We start from the raw sequence: 23,359 nt of genomic DNA, 5'->3' as shown, positions 1-23,359 counted from the left end.
CCGGAACTGGGAACACTTCCCTTAAATCCTGATGTACTCGTTACATCATAAGAAGAATGGCATCTACGCTAATTTTAGTGTCTTTGTTTATCCCGAGGTTTTCCCGCAGCCTGCCGGATCCAGGCCGTTTCCAGATCTGACGAAGGACTTTCGCCTGGACCTGATGACAATGCAGTGCTGAAGTGCCAACTAGCCTCTCCCTGTGGAGGATCCCTATACCACTCTACAGATAAAGCGTTGTGGAGTTTTTCGGTTCGCGTACCTACCCAAAGTGATAAGATAAAATACAAGACAAGACAAGACAAATAGTTTGTTTAGGCATGGTTTGTAAGGAATTACAAATCTGCGCACATATATTCAAACGCACATAACTATAGAATCAATTCTTAATGCGCATGTGAACGCCATCAGCGTTTATCACAGGTTCGCGTTTAAAGTCTGTTTAGAGAGAACGGTGTCGTCTTAGCGGCCCCTAATTTAATAACAAATGATCATTTAGACGGAAGTGAATCAATCAAAACTAACTTTAGCTGGAAAAAACATTTTTCAAGAACCACTATAAAACCAAACCAATCTCTGTTACCTTAAATTATATGTTTATCTCTGTAAAGCTGCTTTGAAACAATCTACATTGTTAAAAGCGCTATATAAATGAGGATCACTTGACTTGACTTGAGGTGTTCAAGCACGAAGTGCTGAAAACCTATTGTAATTGTCAGTGTTGGGGAAAGTTACTTTTAAAAGTAATGCATTACAATATTTAGTTACTCCCCAAAAAAGTAACTAATTGCGTTACTTAGTTACTTTTTATGGAAAGTATTGTGTTACGTTACTTTTGCGTTACTTTTGCGTTTCTTTTTCTTACCTGCCTGAGGCTTGATCTCTCTCAGGTCTTACAGGTGTTTTTTTTAAAGCAGTAATATATTAAACCACAGTCTATATAAGCACCTTAATATTCTTTTAAAAATACATATATATTGAATAATAATATAGAATAATATTATATTCTGAGAACTTCCTGATCCCAGACTTATGCATGCTATATAAAATATCAATAAACATTACAGATTATGGAAAGTAATGTGTTTTTAACTTTTGTACTTTTTGTGTGGGTAGACTATATAAAGTGAATTCACTATCCATTGTAGTAATAATAAGGAGTGTAGCAAATTGCCATTATGAAATAATTATGAAATAATTATATTAGGGTAAAAGACATATCTCAAACATTTAAAATGTTTTATTAACTTATTAGAGGACAATAAGATGATACTTGAGAACAAACAACATCACCAATTAAGTGTCCTCAGCAACAAAATTATTTTATACACAAAGTCAGATCACTTCTGCAATACAATGCAAAACATTTTATTGTCAATGTAATATTAGAGTATTATCTTAATAAGAATTCACTACTTCATCTGGGTTTTATTTTCCAAGTAACTATTGTAGCGCAGCAGGAGTTTCTCAAAACGCTGGTCTGTGAGACGGTTTCATTAACTTATTAAAGAACAATAAGATGATACTTATGCTTATACTTACTTATCTGCAGTGGTTGAAACATATTCCAAATCAGCAAAAGTTTTCTTTAGTTCGGTCTCCATTTCCGTATATTCATTGTCCAAAAAGCTTGCAAAGGTTTTACGATCGGGCAGCACGGCTCCCGGCCTTTTCCCTGTCACAGAGATTTTGCTGAAGATATTTCTAAATGTGGGCGCCTCCGCAGTGGACAGCGGCTGCATATCCTCAACAATAAAAGCAGCAATCAATTGAATTTGTTGAGTTCAGTGGAACTAATTGTTTAAGCTGGTGATGATGATGATGAACTGAAATCAAGCTTTTGTTGTTTAGCTTGAGGCGGGGTGCAGGTATCATTCGGCAGCGCTCTCTCTTCCAACTCTGCAGTGCTGTGCTTTGCGTGCAGATGTTTTTTTAAATTTGATGTGGTGTTTTTTGCAGTTGACAAGAGCTTTTCACCAACACATAGTTTACACTTAACCATTATTCCCTTTTCCTTTTCTTTGACGATTTCAAAATATTGTCCAAAACCTACTTTGGCGAACTAGTCCCTGGTTTTTCGCCCGATTGGAACCAAACCAGTGCAGAAAGATTCTCTGGACACTGAATATCAATAATTGTCGAAAAAAAGTTGAAATTTCGATTCACTGTCGCTAGGGGGCACCCAAACGTTTGAAGGAGGCGGAGCTAATTTTACTAAAATGGCTATAACTCAATAACAAAATGAAATATTTTTACCAAACTTGGTACACATGTGTATGAGCTCAATTCGAGGTCACAGTAAAAAAAACCACGGTGATTGGCCTCATGGTGGCGCTATAAAATTAAAAAAACATAAAAAGGGCTATGACCACCTGACCGTTAGTCCGATTGACTTGAAAATTGGTATGCAGTGTCTTCGCCCCATGAATGTATATAAGGACATTGGCGTATCTCAAAAAACAGGGCCGCCATTGGCCAATGAAGTTTGAACACCAATGAGATGAGGTTAACGGAGGCCAATCGGAACGAAACTCGATGGGCATGTTCGACTCATGGCCCAAGAGGTCTGTAAGAGTTTTGAAAGAAATCAGCCACTAGTTGGCGCTAACGAGTTTTACGACTCAGTAATCACGTGGTGTTGCACAAATCCCCACAATATGCATATCAATTGATAGATCTCCTCATGCTGAACAACTTTGCCTCTAGAACCATTGCGGTCAATCAAATCGTTCATTAAATATTCACGAATATGTTAAAAACCTAATTTTGCGAACTAGTCCTAGGTTTTTCGCCCGATCGGAACCAGGCCAGTCTAGGACAATTCTCTGGACTCTGTAGATAAATAATTATCGAAAATAAGTTGAACTTTGCCCTTTGGTTTGCTATAACAGGGTCATTTAGAAAATGGGCGTGTCAAAATACACTCAAAAGCCTATAAATCTCAGAAAAAAAAACCTCAGAACTTCACAAACATTGGTGAGCATATGTGACATAACATCATTAACATGCATGCAAGTTTTATGGAGATCGGACCATTGGTGTGGCTATAACTGTTAAAAAGCTTTAAAACCATATATGTCCTATGGTAAATTTCTTGTATTGGCTGTAAATGGTCTTTTCCATCTATTATGTCAGTGGTTAAATGTATGCTAAATAAAACGTAATGTCTTTTGATGCTTTTGTGCTTAAAGGCCTTAACTGCTTGAACACCGATAAATGCTGCTTGCAGCTTTAATTTAGTATTATTTTCTTTATTCATTTTCATTATAATTTCCATAATGTATTTTGTGAAGTCAGAGTTTCTTGTACATGTGAGATATGGGATGAGCTATATTTTGCATAGAAGTATGTGCACTGAGCAGAGATGTTCTACTGATGATCAAATGTGTACAGTTGGCATATTCTTTACAAAGGGTGGTTACAAAGGAATGTTTTTCCACTAATGCAAATAAGGGATAGTTTCTTAATATGGAAAGTGGATTGTGCCATGTGTAAGCATGAGGTATACGTTCCATTTTAAACATAAGCAACATGTTTTGCTACCTTACAAGGAAGTTGTAAGTCCCTCAGTGGTTTATATAAGCTCAATCCTTAGAGTGTAGCACCCAGAGAAACATAGAGGCATGAGGGGGTGAGGGAAGAGAAACACAGAGAAACATTTACAGCTGGAATGATGGGGAGAGAGGAAAGAGAAATGGGGAATAGATAAATCTGGAATGAAGACCACCTCACCTGTAACCTTAGGGCAGAGGCTTGACACTTGAGAAATAGACTTCTACTCCAGTCTAGCTGCCAGGCAGTGAGGGTCAGTGGCCAGGAAATCTCAGGATGCAGGGCAAGAATAAACTCAAAACTCACAATGAACCTGACAAGACACATCAAGATAAAGAGAGAAGATAATAAATTAAACAAGAGGCAAAATAAAAGGCATAACTGGAACTTGCAGAAAAATAAATAAAACAAAAGAACGAACTTGAAGGCAAGTAGATACTGGACATGAAGTACACATCTTAAGTACAAATTAAATCATAAGAGAAACACTAAACAAGACTGGGATGCACAGCTGCAACAGTCAAGTCAAGTCAAGTCAGATTTGTTTATATAGTGATTTTTACAATACAGATTGTTTCAAAGCAGCTACAGAGATAACAGGAAAATAATGCAACAAAGTTTTTTTCCAGAAGAAAATAGCGTCACAGTCCAGCTTAAGCAAGCTCAGCGATGTTTCATTTTTGTTGTAAAAAAGTTATTAATTTAGTTAATTTATATATATATATATTTAAATATATATATATATAGCCGCTCTGGAGAAAACCGTGATGTCATCGTCCAGCTCAGTTCAGTTCTTATATAATGGTGTCAATGCAGGCAGATCAATAATATTAACTTAAGACTATTCAATTCAAATTTATTTGTATAGCGCTTTTCACAATTGTTAAAGCAGCTTTAAAAGATTGATGTAACTTTAAAACAACCCATTCTCACTCCCAAGGCGTCAAAAACTGAAGCATGGTCAAGCGCCCCCGCAGTCACAAAGAAGATGAAAGAAACGGATGAAAGAAGGTGTTTGTGGTTGAGAGAGGCACAGCATCAGCTGTGTAAATGAAGTGTTGACTATGGCTAAAATGTTGATGTAAAGTAGTTAACTATGGCTACATTCACACTGTCAGTCCAAATCCGATTATCTTTGTATCCGATTGGAATCTGATCTAAAATGATGTCCACACTGTGTATAGCAACTGTTCAGATCCGAGTTGTGTGTTCATGCAGCTCTTTGGCAATATGGCAATGACCTTGCGTTGATGGAGGGGTCTGCTTTTGCAATAGAGATGTTGTCTTATTTAAATTTTACAACATGGAAATGTGTAGCCGCCGCTCTGGACTACTGTGTCTTGAGCCTGCTGCAGAACTGCAAGAGGCTGGTATGCACAGCTTTTTTTCTGCGCTCTTATCTGCACCGGTTTCAAAATATGTTTTCAAATATAATAATTTTCTGCTTGTCCGGCACTTTCCAACAAAACAGCCTTGTTTCGGCAGCGACTTTCAGCATGTTCCCTATAACAACGTCTGATGTTTACATTTTATGTGGCGTGAGAAAGTCATATACCACGCAAAATCCAATCAGAGCGTTCAGACTGAGTGATTTGAATATTTCAAACCACATACGGATGTAGTTTGAAACGGATTTCATGTGCTTTTTTTTTTGGACTGAACAATCTATGTAGGGATAAGAAATAGAAGGAAGAATAGAGGTAAGGGCTAGAGAAGCTAGTACGTTCGGATCTTTACCACATATTAACTTTAGTTCGTCAAAATTCCACGGTTTAGACATTATAAATTAGTGTAACAATGTGTTCAGTAGTACATAAACAGTGCAATCCATGCTGTTGTTTACATCCAAGTATCTCCAATACCCTCTATTAGTTAATCATATTTATATCAGGTTCAAAGTAGTACAATTAGTTCCAAAGTGGTATTTGTTGTAGAAGCACAGTAAAGACAACACTTACCATGCTTTTAACCTCAGTAACCTTAGTTCCCTTTCGTTGTCACTCCGAGTTACGTCGGATGACGAGGAATGGGGTTTCGCTTAGAACACCTATCGACTTTGAGTATTACAAAACGAGCCAATGGCAAAGAAATGCCATGGGTCTGCGGAATTTGCATAGCGTATCTCCGCCTTACCTCGTGGGTATAAAAGGAGGACGCCGGCAACATGCAGATATGTTTTCGCTTCGGAGCCAAGAGTATTTTTTCACTCCACAGTCATCTCTGACTTCGCTCTACGAGACGAGCTTGACGTGACGGCGATCTGCAGCGAGCTCACAGTGCCTGCTGATCTGTGCAGTGATCTGCCAGTGTGTGTGTGTGTCTCCCTGTGCGCTTCAACATCGCAGAGTTTTTTTCTCCTCTCATAAAAGAGCTCGCACGCGGCACGTCTTTTTAAAGACGGCTCGCCCTTGCATTTCTGGTTGCAGCGTGCATTTCTTGAACTCGCAAGAGTGAGACTCCCCTCATCCACCGCCCGATCTTCGGCTGGTGGCCAGGGTGACCTGAGGGTTACGGTCTGGATCAAGGCGCCGACTATGTGTCCACGACCCCAGCCCCCCTCTTCAATGACGGTGCCCGCTAGTGAACTGCTGATTCCCGCGAGTCTACCCTCAGGTGGCCCGCGTGTTTCAGTTGAAGCTACAGAGGAAGATGCTGTGTCTGTTGCAGCATCACTAGGTGGGTTTGAGTCTTCTGGAAGTGAGGGCTCGTCAAAGCTGACACCTTCCGGTGTGCATACGGCTGTGCCTCAGTCTGATCCGGAGATGACGGCCATGCTTTCCTGGGACGATTGTTTTTTGGGTAAGGCCGCCGACCATCGTCCGCGGCAAACCCCAATACCTCTCTTCCCGGACGTGCATGATGAGATCTCGAAGTCCTAGAAGACCCCCTTGTCTTCTCAGGACCGCTCGCTGATCTCATCTGCCTTTCCTCCCCTCGATGGGGCCGCTGCCCATGGGTACACTGGGGTCCCCCCGGCTGAACGCTCTGTTGCGATGCTATGTGTCCTCAGAGTGCTTCTTCTCGGCGCAATCCTAAGCACCCGCCCGTGGCCTGTAGTTTTTCGTCTACGCTCGTGGCGATATCCTATAGTGCCACGGGACTGGCAGCCGCCTCACTGCATGCCATGGTCATTCTGCTGGTCCACCTGACCCAGATGCTCATGGACCTGCAGGAGGGCGGGACTGACCCTGACCCGCCCACAAGCCGTGCTCTCCTCGTCCCCCTCTGTTCCAGAGGGGGTTGAAACGGCGTGCCGTCCACGGACCGCTTCGCTCCTGTCCCCCTCTGTCGCTAGACCCCTGGCAGAGCAGGCCCCCGCGGGACGACCAGCCTGGTCCTCCCCTGGCCCCCTCTGCCAGGGCGCGGTTGCTAACTGTGCCCCCACATCGGGCCGCTATGCCGTCCACGTCTGGGCCAGTTACTCCGCTTTGCTGCCCCTGCTGTGGTTCGCATGATCCCGCTGGTTCAGTTCCTGGGAGCCTGGTTAGAGCTTCCCCGTCTGTCAGGACCATCAGGCTCGGCTATGCGATTCAGTTCGCACGGTCTCCTCCCCGCTTGGGGAGTCCGCTCCACTTTGGTCGGTAGCTATGCCCCCATCATGAGAGCAGAGATTGCCACCCTGCTGGCGAAGGGTGCAATCGAGACTGTCCCTCCAGCCGAGATGAGGTCCGGCTTCTACAGCCCCTACTTCATTGTCCCCAAGAAAACCGGTGGGTTACGGCCAATCCTGGACTTGCGCGTGCTGAACCGCTCCCTTCACAGGATGCCGTTCAAGATGCTCACCGCCAAACGCGTTTTCGAATGCATACGGCCCCAGGATTGGTTTGCAGCGATCGACCTGAAGGACGCCTACTTTCATGTCTCCATTTTTCCTTGACACAGACCGTTCCTTCGGTTTGCTTTCGAGGGGCAGGCATCCAGTACGCGGTTCTCCCTTTCGGGCTAGCCCTGTCTCCTTGCACCACGAGGTCGTCGAGGCTGCCCTTGTTCCCCTTCGGGAACACGGGGTTCTCATCCTGAGTTATATCTACGACTGGCTGATCATAGCTCACTCTCGAGTTCAGGTTTGCGAACACAGGGTCCTAGTGCTTCGGCACCTAGCTCGTCTGGGCCTTCCGGTCAACCGGGAGAAGAGCAAACTTTGCCCCGTGCAGAGGATCTCTTTTCTCGGTATGGATATCGACTCGGTCGCCATGTCCGCGCAGCTTACGAGCGAGCGCGCGCAGTCACTGCTGACTTGCCTGAGACAGTTCGAGGGCAAGAGTGCGGTTCCACTGAAACTTTTTCAGAGGCTCCTGGGGCATATGGCTTCTGCAGCCGCGGCAACGCCGCTCGGATTGCTTCATATGAGACCGCTTCAGCTTTGGCTTCGTGACCGAGTCCCGAGGTGGGCATGGCAACACGGCACCCTCCGAGTAACAGTTACTCCGACCTGCCGTCAGACTTTCACCCCGTGGTCGAACCTCAGTTTTCTACGGGCCGGAGTGCCCCTGGAACGAGCTTCGCGGCATGTTGTTGTAACGACAGATGCCTCCTCCACGGGCTGGGGTGCCATGTGCAATGGACGTGCTTACGCGGGCTACTGGACAGGACCCCGTCGCCTCTGGCATGTCAATTGCCTCGTGTTGCTGGCCATACGTCTTGCTTTGCGCCGCTTCCAGGCCGTGCTCAAGAACCAACACATACTAGTCCGCTCAGACAATACCGCCACTGTAGCGTACATCAACCATCAAGGTGGTCTACGCTCCCGCCGTATGTCGCAACTCGCTCACCACCTCCTCATATGGAGTCAGAAGCATCTGAGGTCGCTTCATTCCATTTATATCCCCGGAGCCCTGAACTGTGCAGCCGACGAGCTCTCACGGCTTCAGCCACTCCCTGGAGAATGGCGACTCCATCCCCAGTCGGTCCAGCTGATTTGGGACCAGTTCGGGGACGCACAGATAGTTCTGTTTGCCTCCCACGACTCGACCCATTGCGCCCAATTTTATTCCCTGACCGAGGGCACGCTCGGCACGGATGCTCTGGAGCACAGCTGGCCGCAGGGCCGCAAGTATGAGTTTCCCCCAGTGAGCCTTCTTGCGCAGACCTTGTGCAAGGTCAGGGAGGACGAGGAGCAGGTCATTCTGGTCGCGCCGTACTGGCCCGCCCGGACCTGGTTCTCCGAACTAGTACTCCTCGCGACAGCACCTCCCTGGCCGATCCCTCTGAGGAAGAACCTTCTTTCTCAGAAATGGGGCACCCTATGGCACCCTCGTCCCGATCTCTGGAACCTCCACGTGTGGCTCCTCAATGGGACGAGGCAGTTTTGAGTACCCTACCACCAGCGGTGGTGGCTACCATCACTTCCACTAGGGCGTCGTCCACGAGACACGTCTATGAGTTGAAGTGGAACCTCTTCGTCAGCTGGTGCTCTTCTCACCGAGAAGACCCCCGGAGATGCTCGATCAGCGTTGTGCTTTCCTTCCTTCAACAGGGGCTGGAGCGAAGGCTGTCTCCCTCCACCCTGAAGGTCTATGTTGCCGCTATTGCCGCACACCATGACCTCATCGAAGGTAAGTCGGTGGAGAAGCACGACCTGGTCATCAGGCTCCTGAGAGGAGCGAGGAGACTAAATCCGCCTCGCCCTCCTCTCGTTCCCTCTTGGGACCTCTCAGTGGTTCTAACTGCCCTGAAGAGTGCTCCATTTGAGCCCTGCAATCAGTCGAGCTTAAATTCCTGTCTATGAAGACAGCGCTCCTGGTTGCACTGGCCTCCATCAAGAGGGTAGGGGACCTGCACGCATTCTCCGTTGACGAAGCGTGCCTGGAATTCGGGCCGGCTTACTCTCACGTGATCCTGAGACCCCAGCCTGGATATGTGCCCAAGGTTCCTACCACTCCCTTCCGGGACCAGGTGGTGAACCTGCAAGCGCTGCCTGTGGAGGAGGCAGACCCAGCCTTGGCATTGCTCTGTCCAGTACGCGCTCTCCGCGCCTATGTAGACAGGACGCAGTGTTTCAGGACCTCAGACCAGCTCTTTGTCTGTTATGGTGGGAAGCTGAAGGGAAAGGCTCTCTCCAAGCAAAGGTTGTCTCACTGGATAGTGGACACCATTGCCTTGGCATACCAGCAGCAAGGTCGACCGTGCCCCCTTGGTGTGACTGCCCACTCCACCCGGAGTGTGGCGTCCTCTTGGGCTCTAGCGCATGGCGCCTCGCTAACAGACATCTGAAGAGCTGCAGGCTGGGCGACACCTAACACATTCGCCAGATTCTACAATCTCTGAGTGGAGCCAGTGTCCTCTCATGTACTCGCTTCAACCAGCTAGTACTGGATCCGCTCAGGTGTCTTCGCTTGCTCGCCATTCCACTCCACGGACTGGATACGTGCGATATTTTCCTCAGGTGAGCTTCTCCGAAAGCCCTGAGTTCCTCCAGCACTCCTGACGTCGGCGCCAGTGTCTATTGCCTGCGCGTCGGCTAGGTGCCTCCATGTGCATGGTCCCTCCTCTGAGCGACCCCCACATGTGTATTTCCACTGTAAGCCTCTCTGAGCATGTGTCTTTCCCTTGGCAAGCCACCTTGCCACCCCTGGGGTTGAAATATTCCACCTGCGGCTGGACACCCCAGTGTTCTCCATATGTATCCCTCTGGGTCATATGTGTATTTTCTAAGTCCCTCCCTCTGGCTTGGCAATAATTGCAAACTAAACTATGGGATATGCTCCCCAGTGTACCTTGGTATTCCTGTGCTAGATAGGAGTCCTTCGTCCGTGCCAATCTCAAGACAAGGATCTCAGATTTACGCAGGGCACTGGAAGACAGCCGAAAAGGTGGCGTGATTAGACTGGTAACCCCATTCGTCATCATCCGACGTAACTCGGAGTGACAACGAAAGGGAACGTCTCGGTTACCTATGTAACCCTCGTTCCCTGAGTAGGGAACGGAGACGTTACGTCTTCCTGCCACTTTCCGCTGTACCGCGGGGATCGCCTGAGCTCAGTCTTGGCTCCTCAGCGAAGAAACATATCTGCATGTTGCCGGCGTCCTCCTTTTATACCCACGAGGCGGAGATACGATAATATCAGGGAGAAAATTATAATTCTGCAACCGTCTACTACAGTATCGCACCAGACAGTGCAGTGTAGTCTCACTGACGAAAAATTTGATTCATTCATTGCTATTGCAGAGGAAGAATCTTCTAAACTCGTTAAATCATCTAAATCCACAACATGTATGTTAGACCCTATACCGACTAAGCTATTGAAAGAGATGCTTCCAGAGGTCATAGATCCTCTTCTCAATATCATTAATTCATCTTTGTCACTAGGATACGTACCGAAAACTTTTAAGCTGGCTATGATTAAACCACTTGTTAAAAAAATGCAACTTGATCCTACAGAATTAGTCAATTACAGGCCGATCTCGAATCTACCTTTTCTGTCGAAGATTCTAGAAAAGGCAGTATCCTCACAACTATGTTCCTTTTTAGAAAGAAATGGTATCTGCGAGGATTTTCAGTCAGGATTTAGACCGTATCATAGTACTGAGACAGCTCTCATTAGTGTCACAAATGATTTGCTCTTATCATCCGATCGTGGTTGTATCTAGCTATTGGTGTTACTCGATCTTAGTGCTGCATTTGATACTATTGACCACAACATTCTTTTAAATAGACTCGGAAATTATGTTGGCATTAGTGGGATTGCATTATCATGGTTTTAATCATACTTTTCTGACCGTTATCAGTTTATAGCACTGTGATGATGTTCGTGTATGTGGGTGAAGGAAGAAGAAGACAGGGTCGGCAAACTTGGGACTCGCACTTTATTTATAACAAAAAATGAACAAAAGAAAAGGTGCGCTCGTGCGCCTTCACCGTAGCATACCACTACAGCACTTGAATATGAAACCACTCTGCCCGCTGTATAAATAGCTCAGTCCGTTTAGTCAAAACTCTTGTCAATCCGCTCGTTCACTGTGGGTAACGGCTGCGGGGCGCGTGCGAGTCCCAGGAGCTTCTATCTCTCGCTCTCTCCTTCCTGGCAGCTTATATGCGGTCTCCACGCCAATCACTGCAATCAGACACAGGTGTTCATCATCTGCACTTGACCTACTTACTCACCACACAGCTCGCTGACTCGTCTCTCGCTACAGACTTCGCGAGACCACGCCCCCCCTCGCCACAAGCACTAAATGAAGAGATGTCTTATCGATCAATAGTTCAGTATGGCGTACCACAAGGCTCAGTACTAGGACAGTTGCTGTTCACTCTGTACATGCTACCCTTAGGAGATATTATTAGGAAGCATGGCATTAGTTTTCACTGTTATGCTGATGATACTCAGCTCTATATTTCTTCACGCACTGACGAAACTTACCAATTCACCAAATTAACGGAATGCATAGCTGATATAAAAAATTGGATGTCTAGTAATTTCCTACTACTTAATTCGGAAAAAACGATATTCTATTTATTGGACAAAAAACTTCCTCACGTAATAACCTAGAATACTGTCTAACACTTGATGGCTGCTCTGTCAAGTCTTTGTTGTTGTTTAGGAACCTGGGTGTGCTCTTTGATAGCAATCTTTCATTTGAAAATCACATGAATATAGTATCTGTAAAACCACATTTTTCTATCTAAATAATATATCTAAATTACGTCATATGCTCTCAATGACAAATGCAGAACAATTAGTTCATGTGCTCATGACATCAAGGCTAGATTATTGTAATGCTCTACTGGGTGGTTGCCCTGCACGTTTAATAAACAAACTACAGCTGGTCCAAAACACAGCAGCTAGAGTTCTTACCAGAAACAGGAAGTATGACCATATTAGCCTGGTTCTGTCAGCACTGCATTGGCTCCCTATTAAACATCGTATACATTTTAAAATATTACTGATTACAAAGCACTAAATGGTTTAGCTCCCGAATACTTGAGCGAGCTCTTAACGCATTATACTCCTTCACGTCTATTGCAATCTCAAAATTCCAGTTGATAATACCTAGATTGTCAAAATCGATTGCTGGTAGTAGAAACCTTTTTCCTATTTAGCACCCAAACTTTGGAACAATCTTCCTAACATTGTCCGGGAAGCAGACACAGTCTGTCAGTTCAAATCTAGACTAAAAACACATCTCTTTGGCTTAGCATACACATAACACATTATAGACCTCTATAATTCAATTTTAGGCTGCATAGTTTAGATCAGCCAGAACTGGTAACACTTCCCATAAATCCTGAAAGAAGGATGGCATCTACGCTAATATTTGTCTCTCTGTTTATCCCGAGGTTTATCGCAGTCTGCCGGATCCAGGCCGTATCCGGATCTGATGAAGGACCTGCGCCTGGACACAACGACAACGCAGTCCTTAAGTGTCAACTAATCTCTCTGTAGTGAAGGCCTCCTTCCCTTTACCTCTGTACTGATAAAACATTGTCGGGATAATTCTGATTCACGTGGCTACCCAGAAGCGATAAAAAATGCAAATTTTCTAACTCACAATAACAAGAAAACGTTGTGCTTTTGTAAAATAAAATAAAACAATCAGGCGTGCTTTCATGATCTCCGTGAGCGCGTCTCAAAAATGAACTGAAACAATAGCCTACCTATTCAAAGCTTCAAATGTCCACTTTTAAACAAACAAATTAGAAATATAATTTCCAGGTTCTAATTTGGCCTTAGAAAACCAGTAAAATCGAAATTTTTTCCATATTAATTTGTGATTATTTCAAATATTTAATAAAGGAGAAAAAAGTCTTAAACAAAAATTTGAAAATACATCAATATTTTTTTTTGTTGCACAGCATTTGGTGTGTACAGTTCAAATTAAAATTTGGTGCTCAACTTTGCGTTTTAAAAATAGCCTAACAACCGTTCATTTTTCGTTTTTCAATTACGGGTTAAAAAAAGAAAAACGAGTGGACGCAAAAGTACACGGACCTTATTACTACTTGTGTTTGGGAGGTTTTTGATCCTATCAACCTCCAGACACTAAAGGATGTGTGCACCAAGCTTAAACCTTCTTATTGTCCAAATGATATCATTCAGCCGAAATTTCTAAAGTTAATTATCGACTCTGTGGGTCCAGGTTTGGTATCTCTTTTTAACAAGTGTCTCAATACGGGCTCTGTTCCAACTAATCTTAAAGTGGCTACGGTCACTCCTTTGCTCAAGAAGCCTTCACTGGATCCTTCTATTTTACAAAATTACAGACCCATCTCTGTTTTGCCTTTTATTTCCAAGTTATTGGAGAAAATTGTGTTTAATCAACTTCAGCACTTTCTTTCAAATAACTGTATTTATGAGGCTTTTCAATCTGGGTTCAGGACTGCCCACAGCACTGAGTCCGCCCTTCTGCGAGTGCTAAATGATATTTTTATCTCCACTGATTCGGGTGATTCTGTGGTTTTAGTTCTCTTAGACCTTTCGGCAGCTTTTGACACTGTTGACCACCCTACTCTGTTGGCTAGACTTGAGACTGAGGTGGGCCTAAAGGCTTCTGTCCTGTCATGGTTTCAGTCGTACCTTTCTGACAGAAAGTTTTTAGTTAAGATGGGTAATTTCTCCAGCTCCATGGCACCTCTAACCTGTGGTCTTCCACAGGGCTCCATTTTGGCTCCCTCTCTATTTTCTCTATACATGCTACCGCTGGGCGCTATCTTAAGGAAACACAGTGTATCATTTCATCTTTATGCAGACGACACCCAAATTTACATTCCATTTAAAAGAAATAACCCTGCAGCGTTAAACTCTCTTCTACTATGCCTAGAGGAGGTAAAGGCATGGCTGGCTCAAAATTTCCTCTCTCTAAATGATGATAAGACCGAGGTCATTGTCTTTAGCCCGAGTGAAAGGTCCCAGTACATAAGCCCAGACTTGGGGAGTTTATCTCCCTTTAAATCTACAGGAGTGCGGAACCTAGGTGTTCTTGTTGACCAGTCTTTAAAATTTGACAAACACATATCATCTGTTATCAGCTCCGGTTTCTACCAACTTCGCTTATTATCTAAAATCAAAGGCTTTCTTACTCCGATAACTTTGGAAATGGCGGTTCATGCCTTCATCACGTGTCGGCTAGACTATTGCAACTCACTTTACTGTGGGATATCAGTTTCTCAAATTGCCCGTCTTCAGTTGGTCCAAAATGCAGCGGCCAGACTTATCCTTAACTGTCGCAAATACGACCATATCTCTCCGATTCTTAAATCGTTACACTGGCTGCCAGTCCGGCAGAGAATAGATTTTAAAATCCTCCTATTTGTTTTTAAATCTTAACACAACTTAGCTCCAGCCTATCTATCCGAACTCATTCATCCCTATACTCCGTCCAGAAGCCTAAGGTCACACGACCAGGCTCTGCTGGTTGTCCCTCGGGTCAGACTTAAGCGTAGAGGGGAGCGTGCCTTTGCAGTGGCAGGGCCTCGTCTGTGGAACACCCTGCCTCTAGAGATCCGAACGGCCCCCACCCTTTCTATCTTTAAGTCTTTGGTAAAAACCTACCTGTTTTCTTTAGCTTATTGATATTTTTTTTTTTTTTTTTTTTTTTTTTTTTTTTTCCTACGATTTTATATTTGAATCTCTGATAAGGCTTTTCGTAGCTCTGCTGCTTTTTATGTGTTTTAGGGGTTGTTTTTGCTGTTTTTACTTTTCTTATTTGTGTGTTCTGTAAAGCACTTTGGTCTGTCTAAGCGGCTGTTTAAATGTGCTATACAAATAAATGAACTTGAACTTGAACTTATGAAATATTTCAAATAATGTATTTGTAGAAAAAGTTTCATAGTCTTGGGTCTGAGTACTTTTGGGTCCATTCGTTTTTGCACAAATAAAAGTAGTTACGAATTATGTATTATTCTTTTCTGTTTGACCAGAAATTATAGAGTAGCCTATTTTAAGTTGTTTCCACTGTTGATACAAAAATGCAAGTGTCCGCACCTCCACACTCCACACAGACACTTGGATATGCGTCAAAATCTTGTGTTCATTAGTGATAATCTTAGCCCTGTATTATTATTGTGTAACCTGTATTATGACTGACATTTTTGGATAAAAGCGTCTTCTAAATATGTAGCCTAAATGTAATAATAATAATAATGATAATTATTATTATTTGCGTTTATAACTATAAATGAGTTCACTGAAGACAGTAATATGTTTATCATAAAATAATTTATGACTGTTTTATTTTTATATAACCTAACATTTAGGCTACAGTTTTGGAAATTCAGAGCAGTGTTTGTGTTATAGTCCAAAAATGGACTTTTGAGATACAAGTAAATGTTGTTTTAAAAAAAAAATGAAGTTTAAACACAATGCAATGCATCCAGCACCTAAACAGGAGGCGCCCCTGTGACGCAACCGGCCTTCAAATGCGGCCAATCAGCCTTCAAATACAGCCTTCGAAGGACGCAGCCTTCACATTGGGACACAGCTATAGTCAATGCTTTACTTCACTTCTCCTTCTCCCTACTGTTTAGCTTTGTGCACATCTTCCTCCCCTTTAAAGGACAAGTTCGGTATTTTACACTTAAAGCCCTGTTTTAAGATTGTTTCTGATGAAATAGAACGGTTTAGATTGAAATTTGGACACATTTTCGGTTTCTGTGGTAGCACCCCCCCCACCTCCACAATGGTTTCATAGGTGCACTGGAACAATCATTGATAAAATGCATTAAACTTTAGTTTACAAAGATGTGAAACTCACAGAGTGGTCTGGGGTGTTCACTGATATGCTCACAAAAAATCACTGCAAAAGATGCTTTCCAACAGGTGTTTTACCATTCGTTGTAAAACTGTGGACCTATTTTTCCAAACGCCTCACACCCGTACATTCTTCCGTTGAGAGCTTGAATAATAGACACTCCAGCCCAGTTGGTGGCGATAATACACCTTTGCCAATTGCAAGCAAACCACTTGTAGCGTAACCTACGGTACCGCGACTGCATAAGACCTCAGAAAGAATACAATCAACCCCATTTCCGTTTCCGGCGGCAGAGTAATACCGTACCTCACAGAACATCCAATACAAGTCAATGGAGTTGGACAAAAACTACGATAAAACCTGTTGGAAAACATCTTTTGAGCGATTTTTGTGGGAGCTTATAAGTGAACACCCCAGACCACTCGGTGAGTTTCACGTCTTTGTAAACTAAAATTTTATGCGTTTTAGGAAGGATTGATCCAGTGAACCTATGCAACCATGGTGATGGGTGCTACCACAGAAACCGAAAATTCTCGGGCCAGCAGCATGTGTCTAAATTTCAATCTTAACCGTTCTATTTCATCAGAAATTATCTTAAAACAGGGCTTTAGGTGTAAAATACCGAACTTGTCCTTTAACAGTTCAAAAAGTTGATACGCCTGTGGTTGCGTGCGGTGTAGCTCGGCAGTTCACGAGGAAATCTGTGACCGCTTGTTTCCATGGAAGTTGCGGCACTTCAGCTACTTGGATGCAGTTCTTTAAAACACGATTCCATCTCTCCACACACCGTTTGCTTGGGGCGAGTAAACACTGCAACGAATGTGTTTTATACCTCTTTCAGCCAGGAAATCAGCGAATGCAGTAGAAGTAAACTGAGGACCACTGTGATAAACAGTGGACCAAGTAAACAGTGATAACCACTGACTAAGGTGAGTGGGTTACTTTCTCTCGCAAACACAGATGCTAGAAACTTTGTAACAGTGTTGGTTGTAACATTTGAGGTAAATGCAACCACTCCACCCACTTACTATAATAATCCACCATCGTAATAGTAAACCGACAGTCCTGTGTGGCTCTCTCAAAAGATCCTACGATATCTATTGCAACTTTCTGAAATGGACTGTCTGGCAGGTCCACTGGCTGCAATGGGGCCGGACAGGTCCGGGCGGTTTTGTCACAGGACTGACAGGCGGAACAAGAAGCAATGGTTGAATGCACATGCACATCATAGTCTGTACGAGGCCACCAGTACAAGTCTCTTAGCCGTTGCTTAGTTCGTACCACTCCCTGTGCCCCTCGTGTGCTAAGTGAATTAATTTAGAGCGCAAAGCAACTGGCACAACTAGTCTCGGCCCACTCAAGATATACATATCATCCACAGCTAGTTCATACCTGATCTGAAAGTATGCCCCGATCGTTGGATCCATTTGTTTCTGTGTTTTAGGCCAGCCTTGTGTGATTTGGTCATGCAGCTTGGACAACTCTGGACAAGATTCGTATGCTTCCAGGAGTTCCTTCATAGGAATGGCTCTTGAAAGGTCCTTAGAAATCTCTGCAACAAGGCCTAATTCCTCTCCCTGACCAGCATCTGAATTAGGTAATGGTAAGCGTGACAAACAATCAGCAACACAATTTGTTTTACCTGGTCTGTTCTCCAGATTGTAGTTGAAACTAAGGAGTCTGGTGCAGCGCGCTATCCTCATTCCTGCTCTGTTCATTCCTCTGGTGACCAATAATGTGGTCAGTGCTTGGTGGTCCGTCTTCAGTGTAAACTTCCTGCCCCAAAGGTAAGTCCTCCAACGTTCTACTGTCCAGACACACGCTAATGCTTCCTTATCAACTGTGCTGTATTTTCTTTCAGCTGGCGTCAATGTACGAGAAGCAAATGCTATTGGACACTCTGTCTGATCATGGTGCAATTGAGTGATGATACCTCCAATGCCATAATCGGAAGCATCGGTGGACACAAATGTTTTTGCGAAAATTGCTATACCAAGACGTTTTGACCACATAGAAATTTGCAGTGGTTGTAACACCGTCATGCGACACAGAAACAGTGAAACAGCCTAAGGTTGGTAAGTGTTCAAGTGAGTATGTGACTAACCTCACTTGAGGTTCCTTCAGTTCACACTTTGCAAAATGTTTCATGAATAGGGTCTCTGGAAGGATGGACTCACTTGATCCTGTATCAACAATCAATTCAAGTGGTATTTTATGCTTGGCAGAATTTTGTCATGAGAATGATTTATAAACAGTACTGTCATTTCAGGCACCATCACCTCTTTGACAGCAGCATATTTACATACCGTTGCAAAATGTCCTTTCTTTCCACCAGGGTTTCTGCACACTTTTTAAAGTCAAATTTAAGGCTTTTAAAGAACTTTTTAAGACCAGAAGAAATCAAAATGAATACCTTACATTGGGGGTGCGCAATATTGACAAAAATATGTCTCGATATTTTCAAAGTTTTGTTGATGATAATTAGATGATATTTTACTGATTGTGTTTGTGTACTGGTACCATGGCTGGTTTAGGCCTGTTGTTGACAGCTGACTCACGAAGATATTCATATTTATCATATTCTATGCAGTGGTCAGTTCACAGCAGTGACATAAATTAACATGTTTTATTAACGGGCAATATTTGCAACCTTAAATTAAGTTCCAGGGTAATTTTTAGTCCTATATATGGACTTTTTTTTTTTTACTTAGAGGTATACATCACCTTTTATGTCAAATTCTAACATTCAAATTAAATTATATTAGAATAATAACACAATACCACTGTTACCAGTTAAATTAAATCATTCAATCAAAATCCATCTTTGCAGTGCAAAGGAGACACAGAAGCGGCATCAGAACTGGCATCAATATATTTACACTCCGTTTACAATTCCATAAATAAAGCTATGAGATAAAGCTTTTTTTTATTCAATATTTAAATATGAACTGATTTCTAATTGTATTTTAATTAAAGGGTACTCTAAATGTGAAACTAAAACAGCCAGTAGGTGGCAGAAAGTCACTGTGTTAATAAGTGAGTTGAGGGATTCATTCATTCAACCGATTTGTTCAAACGGTTGATTCATTCAGGAACAGGTGATTGTTAATTGAATCGTTAAAATTATTCTTTCAAAACGCAGATTTCAGTCAAAAAAATCATTGCTGTCTGTTGAATTGAGACTATGCTACGGTTTCATTTTGAAATTCTCATCAGCGAAATAAAGGGAAAACAAACAATATTGACAATATTGTTTATAAAATGTAACTCACAATGTTAATTTAACTGTTATAAAATAAATATTATATTTGCTATTGTGCACGGGAAAACAGCCCTCTTGTTGATGTGATATTGTATGATAACAACATAATATGATATACAGAATACAAAAACTCATTTAGGGACATACCTATAACTGCACTGACACATCACGCAGTGAAAGCAAGCATGAGAGACAAATGCGATGTCAGCTCGCAGTGCGCCCTCGTGCACCTTCGTTTACTTAGTTAAAAGTAAAACAATGATTACAATATCATAATAGATAATACACATCGCACATCACTACGCACAAAGAATGAACTTACAATTGAACTGACCAACTTTACCAACTTTACCAACTTTCTTCTCACTCTCTGCAGGAGACAGACGTAATGCTGCCGCGAATGTGACGCGAAATGTCATGTGAACGAGCAAATCAATAAAGAAAGAATAATAAATAGTTTTAATTTGGAAAACATTTAGATATGTTTAAGTCAAATTGCCATTGAAAATTTAAGACCTTTCATAAATAAAAATAAGACTTTTTAAGACTTTTAATGGCCTTAAATTTCTAAAATCTAATTTAAGACTTTTTAAGGATCCGTGGACACCCTGTTCCTATGGAAGTAAAATAATTTCAAATGTTTTTGAAATAAAAAGCCTGTTGAATTGCACTACTTGAAAAAAAAAATAGGCATTGCATTAACCATGATTGCATTTTAATGCATTGTATTTTTAGGGCTTGCATTTTTATGGGCTGAAATTCAACATGGTTGAATATTTAAGCTGTGAATATTTCAATTAATTTGTGGAAGCGAATTTGCAATCCGAAATAAAATGGACCGAAAATTGCCTGTTGAATATTATAGGTTGTATTTTTAAACAGTTAGAATATTTTGGAAGTGAAATATGAATGGTGAATATGGATTATTGAATTTTTAATAATGGAATTGTGTTTTAAATGTTTTTAATTGAAATATTCACAGCTTAAATATTCAACCATGTTGAATTTCAGCCCATAAAAATGCAAGCCCTAAAAATACAATGCATTAAAATGCAAGCATGGTTAATGCAAGGCCTATTTTTTTTCAAGTAGTGCAATTCAACAGGCTTTTTTTTTTCAAAAACATTTGACATTATTTTACTTCCATATGTTCCACACTGATGACATGTGGCATACGCAGCAGGACAAGTGTGTGCATTGGCCTAGTGAGTATTTGATCCACAGCGAAAACAGGGTCTTTTATTTGAAGTCTGTGGCTTTCCAGTTTCTACTTGCATTTTTTTACACTTTTGTTTACCTCTTTTGAAACTTGCCTTTGTCCTCGAGATGGCTTTGACCTGGGCAGGAGATGAACCAGTCGTTGAAAGAAGTGTAGCATTTTGTACTGCCGATTCGACTTGCAACACTAACGCAGAAGCACGTTCCAATGTAAGTTCGGGCTCAAGTAACAATCTGTCTCTCACCGTGTTCAATCAGTTGGTCCCTCAGCATTTCGTCCTCCATTCCTCCGAACTGACAATCCACCGCCAGATGACGTAACTCTGCTATATACTGACTTACGGTTTCATCTGTGCGCGGTGCACGTTGTCGGAATTTATGCCGTGCAGCGACAACATTCACTCTTGGCGTGAAATGAGCATCAAGAGCCGCCATGACCTCATCATAAGTTGTACCTCCGTTTGGCAGCGTATAGAAAAGTCTCTGGCCCTCCGTCCCGAGACAACGTAAAAGAACTGCACGAAGTCTCACATCAGGCAATGCATCACCTCGCCCTCCAATGACAAGCAAGTAGTTTTGGAAAATTTTCTTCCATGTAGAAAACGGTAAAGCAGGCTCGGTTGCAGACATCCTCGTCGCCAAAATGTGTAATGTTGGGACTCGTAATCAAAAGAAATAAACAAGGAGAGAGGACGAGTGGTTTACAACTTATGCTGCGTTCCAGTCCGCTTTTAGACATGCACTTGCGAACTTCCCTAAGCACTTCCCCTCGGGGGAATCCTTGCCGCCATTTTGAAGTGCGTTCCTCTTCGTGAAGTGGACGTGGGAAGTTTATATGGACAGACACTTGTTCCCTCGATTTTGACCGAGGGAGTGAGTCTACTTCATATGTACACTTCAGGCAGTTCCATATACCACAATGCAACGCGATTGTGACGTCACCGCCGATCTCGTCTAATCACCACCACCACAAACAACTCTATGATATATTAATTAGATTTTTTTAATATAAAACAACCAAAATACACCTATATATATTTGGATGCTGCATTAAACAAATTCTTAAAGGGAAAAAATTGTAAATGATAAATCAACTCCATAGCTGATTCCAAGTGATCAAGGGCTTATGACGTTCCAGTTCAGCCCATTGCAGTTTCCGCCAGAAGTGGACACTCGTGCATCGTAAGCAATGACGCACATGCAAGTGAACGGGACGGAGGGAAGTTAGCATGTCAATTTTGGACGTGAACGCAGCCATAGTCAGTGGGTGCTTCTCATTTCTTATTTGTGCATCCTCTTTTCCTTTCCTCGCTTCCTTTCCTTGCGTCTCAGCTCCACCCCCTGTAGGATACGAGGGAAGGTGCGAGGAAAGAAAACGAAGACGGAGGAATCGAATAAAGCTTTTTTTATACATTGGAATACTTGATCACTCGAGCGTCACTTCATAGCGTCATCAGCAGCGTTCAAAGGATCTGCCCTCATGTTGTTGAAAGTTTGTTTATTTCAGAAATTCATAAGAAATAATAATAAAGCAAGATACCCTGTTGAAATATGTGAGATACGTGGTTTATATAAACTGCAAAGGTAAAGAATAAATTAAAATGATTGTGACAGGTATGAAGGGGAAGGAGAATTGATATGTGCGTCACGTTTAGTCAATAAAACACTTCCGCATAGGATACACCTGTGGATACACCCTGGGTGCTTCTCAATATCCCTCCTCGTCTCCTCGCTCCTCTGTCCTCCATCCTATGACCCGTAAACCAATCAAGCACAGCCATCTTGAAGGACATCTCAATTCTCTAATTGCACCGTGAGGAGTCGAGGATCGAGGAGTGAGGAGGCTTTTAGAGGAGTCATGAGCGAGGATACACAGCTGTATCCTATGCGGAAGTGTTTTATTGACTAAACGTGACGCACGTATACATACTCCTCCCCCTTCACATCGGTGACAATAATTTGAATTTGTACTTTACCGTTGCTTTTTTATAAACCACACATCTCACATATTTCAACAGGGTATCTTGCTTTATTATTATTCATTATGAATTTCTTAAATAAACAAACTTCAACAACATAAGGGCAGATCCTTTGAGCGCTGCTGATGACGCTATGAAGTGACGTTCATGTGATCAAGTATACCAATGTATAAAAAAAGCTTTCATTCGATTCCTCCGTCCTCATTTTCTTTCCTTGCGTCCTTCCCTCACAACCTACAGGGGGAAGAGCTGAGGCGCTAGGAAAGGAAGCGAGGAAAGGAAACGAGGATGCGCCAAATAAGAAATGAGAAGCACCCTCAGGCCGTTTCTCAAAACCAAGAATGCAAAGAACGGACTTGTGTTCTTGGGGAGAACGCTCTTGCTAGTTGTTCTTGGAAGAATGAACTTACAAGGTGACGAGCACACAGAACGCTGCTGACAGTTTGAGGCGATGTGTTCTTGCTGGTATTGCGCTATACCCCCGCACAGCGCCGTCTTCAGTACCCAAACATAACAAGAATTATTAATGATAACAGCCAGGTTTTTAGCATGACTGGCCGGTTGGCTCGCTAGCTACACCCGCGTGCGCTTATGGAGATTCTTCACTACCAAAAATGATTGAGCATATTTTCGATTCGCCATAAATTTTCGTAAAAATGGC

At 42.8% G+C, this 23,359-nt stretch overlaps 1 long non-coding RNA gene across 1 annotated transcript in view; it reads right to left on the bottom strand.

Moving 5' to 3' along the window:
- Positions 1–3,671: 3,671 nt before the first annotated feature.
- Positions 3,672–23,359, bottom strand: part of LOC143715418 (uncharacterized) — a 53,266-nt gene continuing 33,578 nt past the window's right edge. Inside the window, exon 4 of the long non-coding RNA XR_013195747.1 lies at positions 3,672–3,865. This is a non-coding gene — a long non-coding RNA (uncharacterized LOC143715418). The remainder of the gene's footprint in view (positions 3,866–23,359) is intronic.

The sequence above is a fragment of the Siphateles boraxobius genome, unplaced genomic scaffold, assembly GCF_051911475.1.
Source record: "Siphateles boraxobius isolate OS27281-9 unplaced genomic scaffold, OSU_SipBor_1 12, whole genome shotgun sequence".
In the NCBI taxonomy this organism is placed as follows: Eukaryota; Metazoa; Chordata; class Actinopteri; order Cypriniformes; family Leuciscidae; genus Siphateles; species Siphateles boraxobius.
This window is presented reverse-complemented; position numbering and strand designations above follow the sequence as displayed.